The sequence below is a fragment of the Lissotriton helveticus genome, chromosome 3_1 (assembly GCF_964261635.1).
Source record: "Lissotriton helveticus chromosome 3_1, aLisHel1.1, whole genome shotgun sequence".
In the NCBI taxonomy this organism is placed as follows: Eukaryota; Metazoa; Chordata; class Amphibia; order Caudata; family Salamandridae; genus Lissotriton; species Lissotriton helveticus.
This window is the reverse complement of record NC_136061.1, coordinates 2,012,942,875-2,012,956,910: the sequence shown is the minus strand read 5'-3', so window position 1 is coordinate 2,012,956,910 and position 14,036 is coordinate 2,012,942,875.

Here is a 14,036-nt window from a genome sequence, read left to right as displayed (position 1 = left end):
CCATTAATAATGCAGTCTCCTCACTCAGAATAGATATGTTTCTGTCCTGAACATACCACTGTATATCTTCCTCTTTCGGTGCTATAGTTGAGGTATTTAGCTCCTGATAGTATACGGAAAATTGTTCTAATATCTCCTGTGGTTGTGCATAAAATTGACCATTAACCCCTTTTATTCTTTTAATATAAGTATTGGCCCGATCATCTGCAACCTTACGAACTAAAATCCTACCTATTTGCTCACCATTTTCGTATTGTGAAAAATAATACTTTCTACCCGCTATTCTTTCCCTGAATATCGGGGTGACGATTTCATGGAAGAACGTGAGGCACATAAAGGCAGAGGTGCATATGAGGCAGGGGAACTTTAGTCCCCATGAGGCTAAGGATGCAGTTACAAGCGTGAGGGGAAGAAACTCCAATCCCCATGAGGGCAGAGCGGGCACAGCGCCATGCAGTCAGAGTATTAGAACAGGTAATGGTAGGGCGGTACTTCCCATTTAAGCTCGATTTAACCCCACTGCGATGCTGATTATTTCCAGAAGTAGCCTGTGAGGAAGAGGACCGTATTTCCATCTCTTTGCCCTTGCTTAATTTGGTAAGGGTGCTCTTGCACTAAAACTTTACACTGTGAGCAGATTGTTGACCTCTTTGCTTATTCAGAGGAGGAGGATTGTAATTGGTGAGCACAAAGGATTCTTCTGCTGCCATTCTTTTCTCCTTTAATCTCAGAAAGGCAGGGAAGGACCTCCTGCCTGCTACACTTTGAGATAACAAGCTAGGAAACATCCTTAACAATGAAGTATGAATAACAAATAACCTGAACCACGAATCCCAAACAACGACCAAACACTTTACCACAAGTTCATTATCAGCGAGCTTCATTAACAACGAATTCCTTTACAACGACTTACATCACTCATCTCCGTCCCCCCACCTCGACAAGAAATAAGACGAATGCTTTTACAAGGTAATTGAGGGTAGATAGGGGGTTTGGGGGGTTTCCCCCACAATACACATGCTAGAAAAACGTTTAAATGGGTTGATGGGTGTTGTGGGGGTCTCCCCCCACAAATACCATTAAAAAAATATATATATTTAGAAATATAACGTGATGATTAAATTCCTAATAGTTAAGTTTCAAATACAGCTAAGGTTGTTGAAGAAATTGGCTTACATTTAATTTACCGGCTTATGTCAGGAGATGTCAGTGTTGCTTTAATTTTCTCAATTGTAAATGCTTTCGATTCACGAACAGAATATGATCAGTGTGCTCATTTTTGTAAATAGATCTTAACTAGTATTTTAGAAAAAAAAATGGCATAAATTGAAAAAGTGTCATTAAATCTAATTTTTTTCGTGGTTTAGGAAGTAGTGGTTTAAAATGTGGTGGTTAAGTAATGGTTGTGGTTTAGCCTTCGTTGTTCCAGAAGTCGTGGTTTAGGCAGTAGTTGTTAAGTCATACAATCAACAGGCTAACTAAATCTTGTCTGCCAGTGTTTTGGAGGTTTTCTACAAGTGTTCTGGCAAGCACAGGAGCACTGCAAACTGTGATTTGTTTGTAACAATGGTGAAGAACACTGAGGTAACATCGTCCTAGTTTTGACAGGAGTATATTTTCTTTTGGGGAATCCTTAGAATGCAAGATTGAGCACTATGACAATAATAAGCGCTGGGGCCATACTGATGAAATAATATACTTGGAAAGTTTCTTTGTCATTTTAACAGGGGATTCAAAAGAGTCAAAAGGACTGACGCTTGCCCTGTGATGTAAGGCTTCATGATTTCTGTGGTGGGTATTTGCAGTTTCTTAAACCTGTTGTTTGTTCATAATGGGCTATAGTTACATTCCGTTAGCTATACAGATATATCATTAGTCTATGCTTGTTTTCATACAAGAAATCCTCCACAGGAGTGTTTATGAGTGCGTCAGAAGTAACCCCAGGTGGATTTTGGGTAGCGCTGCTACGTGAAAGTCCACGCAGTTGGGGAAAAACTCTGTGGAACTACACTCCGCCACCTGTCTCCACCCCCCTAATGAAAAATACTTCAAAAATAATCTAAAAAGAAATAAAGTCACTTACCTGTACTGCGGCGCACCCGGGCTGCCCTCCTCCTCCTTGCCGTACATCTTGCGAGAACTGGAGGAGGGCAGCCTGGGGACAACTGCAGTACAGGTAAGTGACTTTATTTCTTTTTAAGTTACTTTTTAAGTATTTTTTATTAGGGGGGTGTAGGCGGGGAGCTAATTTAGTGGGGGGAGGCTGGCTAACTCCGCTCCGCTGTCGGAGTTTTGCCCTATACTCTGCGTTCTCAGCGGAGCACGAAGTTGGCAAATCTCTGCACACTCCGCTGGCGGAGGGGAGTTCTCTGCCCGCTCTTGGTCAGGAATCCCATTTTACACTGCACTTTGGGATACATTAACTGGTCTTTTCTTTTACAGGTATTTTCTTAATTTTTTTGTCAATTAAGGAAAATAGTGAGAAATCATTTCACGATATCGTATTGTTTCTGTGGTGCCGTAATGTACTGTATTGTTGTCACACTATGACATCAGTCAGTTCTAGGGTGGAATCTGAAGGAGTAGAGAATGTTGGGGCAGGACCATTGAGGGACGCAGTTGAAGGAGATCTTATTGAAGTATACATGGTTTTCCTACTCTCCCCATGCATGGTACAAACGTACATGAAATCACATCAATGAGCGTACTTTCATCATTACAGTTTCTTCTGCAGGACTTCATTCCAGCTGGACCCTTCCCACTTCCTTCCCTCGCTTGATCATCCCAATATTCTGCACTGTATTAACATTACAGAATTGGAGATGTGGACCTATATGAGCATCTAACAAATACAGTGGAATTGTCTGGCTGACACTCAGCCCCCTATCCTCAAAAACAATTTAAAAACTATATAGGAGAGCAGGGTATGAATACCCTGACTATGTGTCAAAAACATAACTCTTGGCTGCGAAGGATCCGTGGTACTGATAAAATAAATTTAAGCAGCCCTGGTTGGGCCCAGGGCAGGCCCAGGGTCTGGAAGTTCACAGGAATGCAGTATTATAAGGCCTTCTTCTCCTGAGCTACAAAATGGCTCTGGAGACCTGGTGCATGGCCGCCGATCCACCCTCTCCAAGGTGACTCAGAGCTAGGTTCACAGAGCTGCTGGTTCTCATCAGCAGAACAAAGAACAGCAAACACCCAGTGCCTCAAAGAAGCGTATTGTAATCCCAGATCATCCCTACTGCCTGAGAATGCTACACTGGCTCCCCTCCAGTCGCCTCTCTGAGACCAGGGTCCTGATGTTTCTTCCAGGATTTTTGGCACTGTGCTTTTTAACCAACTTTAGAGCTGGTGACAACTAGAACTAGCTACTGAGCCATGGAGACTAATAGACTCGACGTGCCTGACTCTAAGATGGCTGCCAAAACAACACTCCTTCTCCTACTTTACCATTCTCGCCAGCGCCTACCACCCGTCTTTGATTTTTAGCCTTCTGATCCCCTCCTGATCCTCACTCTTCTCTGGTGGAACCCTAAAAGCTTAAATGGCCGCTTCCCAGTGGAGCTGCACCAACAGCTATAGGGGGAGATTGGCCCTGGCACACAGCTATGGCCGTCACCTACCCAGCCGGATCACGGACATTTGTCTCGGTTTCTTCCCCGCTGCTGTCTCCTCCCTGTGGATTACCTGCTGTCCCTGGTCTTTCCTATCCTGACGTTCGTGTTCGCTAATTTACTCCTGTATTGTTTATTTATCCATTATGTAACTACTGTAAAACTTTTGTGACTTGTAACTCGCTGTGTCCTTATGTAAAGTGCTCTGATACCTCCGGGTCTAGCCAGCGCTATATAAAACTCAAGTAAATAATTAAATCCCCGAGCCTGATTTCAATATTCAAGGGGAGCGGAATGCAGCTCCCCTCTCTGAGCCACAGAATGGCTCTAGGGACTACAACACCCAGGAAAGAAGCTTTTTTTGGGGGATGGGGTTGTGGCGATCCCCTACCCAAGGTTCGGCAGGGCACAAGCAACTCCATCTCACAGGGCCTGATAGCAGCAGTGTACCGGGGACACCATCCCACTGGAAACTGCTGTTCCCTGCCCACAAGAGCGCTGGTCGAAAGAACTTCAACTCCATGCCCACGCTTTTGCAGGCAGGAAACGTAGGTTTGCTCCCAACTGGTAGGAGCAGAAACAAAAGCTGATCCCATTGGCACTCAATATGGTTGCTGCCTGGTGAGCCATCAGGGGCTGTGTTGGGGCCACGGGGCTCCCCCTGCAGTCCCCAACTGTGGGTATCCTCGGTGAGATGGGCACACCCAACATATCAGCTTAAAAAAGAGTAATAAATGAGAAGGCCCTCATTTATTATTCTCTGCTTCCAGTCAGGAACACCTCATAATGCCCCTCAAGGGCTGATTTGCATATTTTCTTCCTGTTTAGTGGTGCCCCAAAATGGCCAGAGGCACCACCAAGTTGTTATAAAGTGTTCTAGGGGGATGCAGGTAGCTCATCAGGCCCTCAGGAAATACAAAATAAATAAGGACGTCTTCTAGGACATTAAATGCATGACCTCAGGAAAGCTTGTAATTATTTTTAAAACTCTCTGCGATGGAGTGGCAGACACTTCAGTTGGAGTATGGGGGCCACTTGTGGTTAGTTCTATGTCTTTGGTTAGTTCTATGATATGTGGCTAGTTCTATAGCTGCATTTTGTGGCTTGCAAAAAGTCTCAACAGATGTTTATGGTTGTTTTGAATAAGAATGTTGTATAATGTGATAGTTATTATTATTAATCATTGCTATTCATATATATACAGGGGTTGCTTTTATTCATTTCAGGTTGGCTTGGATGGAATTTTACCAATCCAAAGCTGTAATACTGTGCCTGGAGTGGTAAAAGGCTTTTGTCATTTTGCAGCTCAGCATGGATAGCACTGTGCTAATCCTATGCTTAAAGACTTTGCTGTAGAAATGGCAAAATACTTTGCGCCTGTCTATCTAGGCGTGGATAGCACTGTGCTGATCCTATGCTTAAAAACTTTGATAGCAAAGCAGACACTTGAGGTGAGCAAATAAAGCATGTCGCTGGTGTTGAAGGTGCTCTATACAGGAGCTGCCTTCTAACAAAACTTGGCACCTACCCAGAGTTCTCTGCTTGTTTTTTGCATATATATTAATATATATATATATATATATACATATATATATATATATATATATATATTCACTGAAAAAACCATAGGTTTCAGGCCTTATATAGTTAGGAATTAGCATTTAAAAAACCTTTGAAATTCACTGAAAAAAACATAGGTTTCAGACCTCATATAGTTAGGAATTAGCATTTAAAAAAACCTTTGAAAATCACTGAAAAAACCATAGGTTTCAGGCCTTATATAGTTAGGAATTAGCATTTAAAAAAACCTTTGAAATTCACTGAAAAAACCATAGGTTTCAGGAGTTATATAGTTAGGAATTAGCTTTTACAAAACCTTTGAAATTCACTCAAAAAACTATAAGTTTTAGTGGTGTTATTGTTAGCTGGACATTTTACTCATACAAAACCATTGAAATTGCTCCTATATAGTTAGTTGTACTAAGTATATATCGCGCATCCGCAATCCACTGCTGATGATGTCACATATTACATCATTCATGACATGGTCAGTGACATCACTGATGACATCTCAAATGGCATCACTGATGACATCACTGATGACATCATCCAGTGAATGTGGTTTGCTTCGTTATTTAAATATGCATTATATATATAGCAATTTGCATTGAAGAATGAGTGGATATATAAATAAATAAATATTTGGATGGAGGATTTAGTAGCAGTGTAATTGACTGTTTACTTGACCAATTTATAATGTCTCACTAAATATAGTGGATAGTGACTAAACTGTGTGAATATCTGTATCACTTTGTCAGTTGTTGTGTAAACTGATTCTACAGTTGGTTACTAGCTATGTGAAAGTCTATATTTGTTATTGATTAGTTAACTGAGTATTTGTATGGGAGTGTGAAAGTGTGTGTGGTTCGGGGAGGGTGTGTGACTATCCAAAGATGTGTGAATAGTTTATTCAGTACTGTTAAAACTACATGTTCTAACAGTTTGGGTGAGGGAATCTCTTTATGGGTGTGGTGATGAGCAAATATATTTCTCAAAGGTACAGGTCCAACAAACTAGAAAAATAAAAGGCAGTGTACGTGTCAGTTGTTGTATATAAATAAGTATGCATAAGACACAATGATTGTGTGAGTGACTGTATGGATAACTGTATACTTGTAATAATGATTTTATAATTCACTAAGTATGACTTACTATCTAAATGATTAGAAGAAGTGGTGTTTGTATAAGTGTTTTGCTAAGTAAATATGTAAGTATGATCCATTGTTTGCATAAGTGAGTAGGATGACTTCATATGTGAATAGGATGCGTGCTGTTGTTTAATGTCGATATAGATGTATAAGTATTTTTGATAGTGTTCTATTGTTCATTGACAGCATGTATGAGTGAATCCATAGGTAAGGGATTAGATGTGTGTATACATGTATGAATCACTGAGTGGATTTTTAGATACTTGTATTGCTGTGACAATGGATTAAATATGATACTCTGTATTTTACAAAGAGTGATGAAAAATTGTAATAGTGTATGAAAAGGTGTATGTGATTGTCACGTGGATGATGTCATCAGTGTTGTCATTTGAGATGTCATCAGTGATGTCACTGACCATGTCATGAATGATATAATATGTGACATCATCAGCAGTGGATTGCGGGTGCGCGATATATACTTAGTACAACTAACTATATAGGAGCAATTTCAATGGTTTTGTATGAGTAAAATGGCCAGCTAACTATAACACCACTAAAACTTATAGTTTTTGAGTGAATTTCAAAGGTTTTGTAAAAGCTCATTCCTAACTATATAACTCCTGAAACCTATGGTTTGTTCAGTGAATTTCAAAGGTTTTTTTAAATGCTAATTCCTAACTATATAAGGCCTGAAACCTATGGTTTTTTCATTGAATTTCAAAGGTTTTTTTAAATGCTAATTCCTAACTATATAAGGTCTGAAACCTATGTTTTTTTCAGTGAATTTCAAAGGTTTTTTAAATGCTAATTCCTAACTATATAAGGCCTGAAACCTATGGTTTTTTCAGTGAATTTCAAAGGTTTTTTAAATGCTAATTCCTAACTATATAAGGCCTGAAACCTATGTTTTTTTCAGTGAATTTCAAAGTTTTTTTTAATGCTAATTCCTAACTATATGAGACCTGAAAGCCCACCAGGAATCTCCAGTATGCACCAGGGGACTGCATTGCAGAGAGGTGTAATTAAGCCACAGCCCTTTTTACACCTCTCTGCAACGCAGCCCCCGTGCATGTTTGAAGAGGGGGAACTCATTCCCCCTGCATACTGGGGGCCCCTGGGGCCAACTAGCCCACCTGGAACCTCCAGTATGCGCCAGGGGGCTGCATTGCAGAGGTGTAATGAGGCTATGCCCCTTGTTACACCTCTCTGCAACGCAGCCCCCGTGCATGTTTGAAGAGGGGGAACTAATTCCCCTTGCATACTGGGTGTCCCTGGCAGCCATCTTGTGCCTTGTTCGAACCAAGGCACAAGAAAGCAGTGAAACAAAGGTGTGAAACTCGCAAAGGGGCCAGAGTAGAAACACCCTGACCCCCTAGGCCTGCTCAGGGGGTCCTACAAGGACCCCTAAGGCAAAAAAAATAATATTTTTTTTTATTAAAAAGTCGCGGGGTACAAAAAAGCAATAAAAAAAATATAAAACAACAATAAGAATAAAAAAACAGTTCTTTTCAGAACTACCTCCAATTTATATAAAAATGCTACATTTTTAAAAAACTCTGTCTTTCTTTTTTTCTCCAGGGTACGCGTACCGGTACGTGTACCTATACGTGTACTGGGGCGCGCACCCCCTCAAAAAAATAAAAAAAATAATGAGTGTGTGTGTGAGTGGTGTGTGTGTGTGGGGGGGTGGGTGTGGGGTGTGTGTGTGGGGGGTATGTGTGTGGGGTGTGTGTGTGTAGGATGTGTGGGTGTGTGTGTGGGGTGTGTGTGTGGGTGTGTGTGTGGGGGTGTGTGTGTGGGTGTGTGTGTGTGAGAGGAGTGTGTAGGTGTGTGTGTGTGTGTGTGAGGTGTGTGTGGTGTGTGTGTGTGAGGTGTGTGTCAGAGGTGTGTGTGTGTGGGGAAGGGGTGAGTGTTTGTGGGGGATGTGTGGGGTGTGTCTGTGAGGTGTGTGTGTGTGCGTGTGTCTGAGGGGGGATTAGGTGTATAGGTGTGTGTAGGTGTGTGGGGTATGTGGGTGTAGGTGGGGATGTGGATGTGTAAGGTGTGTGTGTGGGTGTGGGTGTGTGGGGTGTTTGGGTGTAGGTGGGGGTGTGGGGGTGTGAGGTGTGTGTGGGGTGTGTGTGGGTGTGGGGGGTATGTGTGTAGGATGTGTGTGTATGTGTGGGATGTGTGGGTGTGTCTGTGAGGTGTGCGTGTGTGTGTGTGTGGGGGGAGGTGTGTGTGTGGGATGTGTGAGGTGTGTCTTTGAGGTATCTGTGTGTGCGTGTTGGGGGGGTGAGGTGTGTGAGTGAGTGTGTGTGGGATGTGTGGGTGTGGGTGTGGATGTGTAAGGTGTCGGTTTGGGGGTGTGGGGTGTTTGGGTGTGGGGGGAGGTGTGCGTGTGTGAGGTGTGTGTGGGGAGTGTGTGGGTGTGGAGGTGTGGGGTTGTGTGCGTGTGGGTGTGTGTGGGACATACTTGTAGGTACCTAAAACAGCCACAGAACCAAAAGCTCTTTTCAGAGCTACCCTACCTGTAATCACTCAAAATGATTATTTTATTATTTATTATTATAATTATATAATTTTTTTCACTATTTTTCCCCATGGTACGCTCCCCGGTACGCTCCCCGGTGCGCGTACCGGGAGCTCCCCCCGCGAAAAACGAAAAAAAAAATGTTATTTTGCCCCGCGGGACCCTTTAATGGCCCCCACATCAAACCTAGGGGGTCAGGGGGGGTCTACCCTGCCCCCTTTTGGTCATTTCCCCCTTTGATTTTTGCCACCTCTTGTGTCTCAATCCTACCGAGACACAAGATGGCAGCCGCTGCGGACTGTTTCGAATGTTTACAGACACCCGAGAACCAATCAGCTTCCCGTGCGCAAGTCGCGTGGCGCGCCCGGAGCGCTCCCCGGTGCGCGTACCGGGGCACGGCCATAGATATATAATTTTTTTAACCTAAATTACTCAGAATCCTCTGGAGCACATATCTTGAGACATAGCAAAGGCACATCGGGCTACCAGTCCCTACAATTCTGCCAAGTTTGGTGAAAATCCATTCAGCCGTTCGAGCTAAAAGTGCGACAGACTGCCCTATGGAAATTAGCATGGGGAAAACACGTTTTGGGACCCCCTTTTATCTCGGCCCCCGCTTGACGAATCCCCCCCAAACTTTCAGGGAAGGACCGGAGCGCCGCGAGGCAAAGTTGCTGACAAATTCAGGCAGATTCCTCAACCGGGGCCAAAGTTATTCCCAATAGAATGTTGCGATTTCCCTATGGAAATCAATCCTAACTATATATACCTACTGGCGACTGCCAGTAGGTAATATATATACATATATATATATTCACTGAAAAAACCATAGGTTATAGACCATATATAGTTAGGAATTAGCATTTAAAAAACCTTATTTTACTCACACAAAACCATTGAAATTCCATATATAGTTAGTTGCACTAACTATATATCGCGCACCCGCAATCCACTGCTGATCATGTCACATATTACATCATTCATGACATGGTCAGTGACATCACTGATGACATCACTGATGACAACATCCAGTGATTATGTGTTTCTGTAAAGTTTAAATATGTTTTACATATTGAAGAATGAGTGGATGTATAAGTGTCTGAATAAATGTTTTAGTAGGTGCGTGATTGACTGTATGAGTGAGTGATTAAATGCGTCTTACTGAATGCACGGGTTAGTGACTAAACTGTCTAAAAGTGTGCATCAGTATGTCTGTTGTTGTGCAAGCTGCTGCACGTGTTAATCAGTAGCTATATAAGTAGCTATATGGGTTATTGATTGGTTGCACAAGTATTTGTATGGGAGACTGAGTGTGTGTATGGCTGGCTGGGAGGTGTGTGACTCTGTGCAGATCAATGTGTACTTGTATCAGTGATTCTATAAGAGAGTAACTATGTGTTAGTATATGTTTCAAAAATGTAAGGTGTTCTGTGTTTAACTGTATAGATGAGAAAATGGAAGTGTGATTGATTCTTTTCAGGACTGACTAGGTGTGTGAGTAACTCCATGGATGAGTGGCAGAGTGTGAGTGTCTGTATAGGTGTATGAGTGCATATGATAGTGTTGTAAAGATGAGTGATTGTATGTATGAATGATTGTATGAGTGAATGTGTGTGTAGACATAGGAATCAGTGAGTGCGTATGTAGTAACTAGTATTGGTGTGTCAATGGTTTCAAAAATGATACTCTCTATTTAACACTGGGTGTAACGGAGGTTATATTAGAGTGTGAGGAGATGCATTGTATTATCACATGAATGATATCATCAGTGATGTGATCATTGATGTCAAGTGAGATGTCATCAGTGATGTCATTTGAGATGTCATCAGTGATGTCATCAGTGATGTCACTGACCATGTCATGAATGATGTAATATGTGACATGATCAGCAGTGGATTGCGGGTGCGCGATATATAGTTAGTGCAACTAACTATATATGGAATTTCAATGGTTTTGTGTGAGTAAAATAAGGTTTTTTAAATGCTAATTCCTAACTATATATGGTCTATAACCTATGGTTTTTTCAGTGAATTTTCAAGGTTTTGTAAATGCTAATTCCTAACTATATATGGTCTATAACCTATGGTTTTTTCAGTGAATTTCATTGGTTTTTTAACAGCTAATATCTGTAGCTGTAAAATGTATTCTTCTTTAAATCCAAAAATATATTTTATATGTTTATTAATAACTTTTTTTTTTAATATTTTTTTTTCTTCGTTCCCGCTTCGCGAATCGGGAAGCTTCCCGTTAGCTGACCTTGATGCCGCGAAATAGACCGCGAGCCGGTAAACGTTTCTTTATCGCAACTGCCGCGTTAGAAAACAACATCGTGACGCCTCCCGTCCGCATGACGTTTCGCGTTGTCGCGTGATACGTCATATGACGTGCTACGTTAGCGAACTCGTACGCTTACCGAGTCGCAAAGCACAGGTTTCTGGAAGCAAACCGGGAGGCCCTGCAAAGCGCGTAACATACACACAGTGTACACATGTGACTTGGTAATAACACTTTTCATTGGTTCATTTCACTTTCGGTTTCCTAATAATGTAAGACTAGGTCATATGATCTAAAATGAACACTTTTCATTGGTTGAGAACTATTTTTTTTCCCAAATGGTGAAAATCCCTCCTTCTTTCCTCACTCTGACTTTCATCATTGTGAGAGAAAGACCCTTTGTTACCAGTGAGCAATGGCTTCTTTACTAGCTTCAGCTGGTGCTTCCCCACCACCTCCACCACATCCAAGGAAGAGTGGACCACCTGCTAAAGTTATAATTCAGCAAGAAGAGGAAGAAGAGGAACAGGACGACCTAGATAATCTCCCTATTATGGCCAGAAGATCTGTTGTACCGGAAGTAACGGGACCAGAGGGCAGGGAGATGGTGCCAAATATACAAACGAGATTTCGTGAAGTAAAACAAGTCTGCGTACATTGCAGTGGATTCATTTGCTACGCAGAAAGTAGCATCACTCTGATCAACAGAGCTATTGACAATCATGCTCATGTTTGTCCGACACTCCCCAAACAATAAATTCTTTTTTTTTGTTTTCTTGCTCCTGTTGAGCCCTTTACAATGAATCGTTTTCGTTGCCCCCTCCGAAAAAAAAAAAAAAAAAATATAAAACTGTTCAGAAAAATTCAAAAAAAGTAAAAAAATGTTCAGAAAAATAATAAAAAAAATATAAAACAACAAAAACAATTTAAAAAAAAGTTCTTTTCAGAACTACCTCCCCGTTATTAAAAAATTGGTACAATATTTGCAACTGTGCCAACCTCTATTTCTCTTAGTTCGCTTCCCAGTTCGCTCCCCGGTACGCGAACCGGAAGCGAACCCAAACATTTTTTTTTAAAAAAAGAACAGTAAGTATAAGGGAAGGAAACAGACACTTATGTTAAAAGAAAGACAGCTATAAGGGAGTAAACTAGAGATACTATTACCCGTAATCCACTGCTGATGATGTCACATATTACATCATTCATGACATGCTCAGTGACATCATCAGCAGAGGATTGCGGGTAACAGTATCCCTAGTTTATTCCCTATAGCTGTGTTTCTTTTAACATAACTGTCTGTTTCCTTCCCTTATACTTACTGTTCTTTTTAAAAAAAATTTTTTAGATCAGTCAGAAACAGTGAAAGTAATGAAATATAAAAGACTACGTAGAATATGAGCACTGTATGCAACAACTTTGACACTTACAGAAGCCTCACCTTCTCCATGCCTCCTACACAGTTCTACATGTACATCATAAATGCAAACAGAACAGAATTAATTATACATGTTAAATGGTTTATTTTTGCTGTTCTCAGAATGTATCAAATTTCACTAAAACAGTGACTTGAAGGTATTCATCATATAACAGCGGGGGAAAAAAAACACAATCAAAATGATTGTGTTTAAAAAACCCATACAACATTAGAAATCAGAATTCAGAACTCCTTAAAGTTAACTTACTTTCCATGACGGCCAAGGATGTTCTATGAACAGCTTACACTCTGTTGTGCTGTTATTACTTTCAACCCGCCACTTTCTGAAAGAAAACCTCCATCGTTTTCAAAAACATGTTACATACAATAAATGACTTCTTGCTCTCTACCACAAGATTCCACAAGGCCAAATCTTGTCAGAGCCATGTATAACTCTTGGATTTCTTGTTAGCCAATCCCGTCTTTTCGCATTTCCACAACTTTCAGAATTAAAATGTTGAAGATCATTTACACAATCCTGGACTAGTAATATCTTCCCCTTCTTGCTCAATCATGTTCTACATTTCCTATCACACTGATACTGCTTACTATGAAGCAGACTTACACTACCTTTATGACTAGTACAATTATTTAATTCTCTACATCACTTTTAATCACAAAGCAATGTAAAACAGTAGACAGCATTGCAGACTTACATTCCCTCTACTCCATGTTTTGATTCGCTGCTTCAATTAGCTTATAAAAAGAAATAGTTTTTCTGAACTCATTCAAAGTGCACATATTTCTCAATAACGTCCAGTGTTATGGTAAAATGTTATGTCTCTGTACTACACTTATCTTCAAGGCCAAATAGTGTAGGAGCCATGAGAACTTCTTGAAATTCCTCAGAGCACATCCCGAGATTCTTTCCCTAAAATTTTGGTTTTAAAAACACCAGGTAAGAGTTTTTAAGGTCATATGGCAATTTTTTTTTTAAAATTAAAACAGAATCATTGCAGAATGACCAGCCATTTCTACACTTTAAATAAGCTGTATAATGTCCTGATGTTATTGAAGAACCATCATGATATATAATTGCTACAGTTACAAAAGTCCTTCCTGATATTGACAACTGTGAAGCCACAAAATTTTTAATTAAAGTTGTCAATTTTGTTCCATCAGGCCTACATCGTTGGAACATTAAAATGACATACTGGCCATATGTTCGTATAAATAATGTGGACATCATTTCAGATTTACATTGCCTACACTCCATATTGTGATCAGCTGCTTTTACTAGCTTATTAAAAGAGACTGATTTACTGTCTGGCAAAGTTAAATATATAAATCTTTCTGAGTCTACACTAGTACTACTTGATACCCTACAGTTCTCGCAGTCATGCTGCCATTGATAAGAAAGCCCAAACAGATGATCTACATCTACACCTTCAGCATACAATACATCAAGCATATACATTAAAAACTCCTGACAATCTTGCTGACTATTTTGA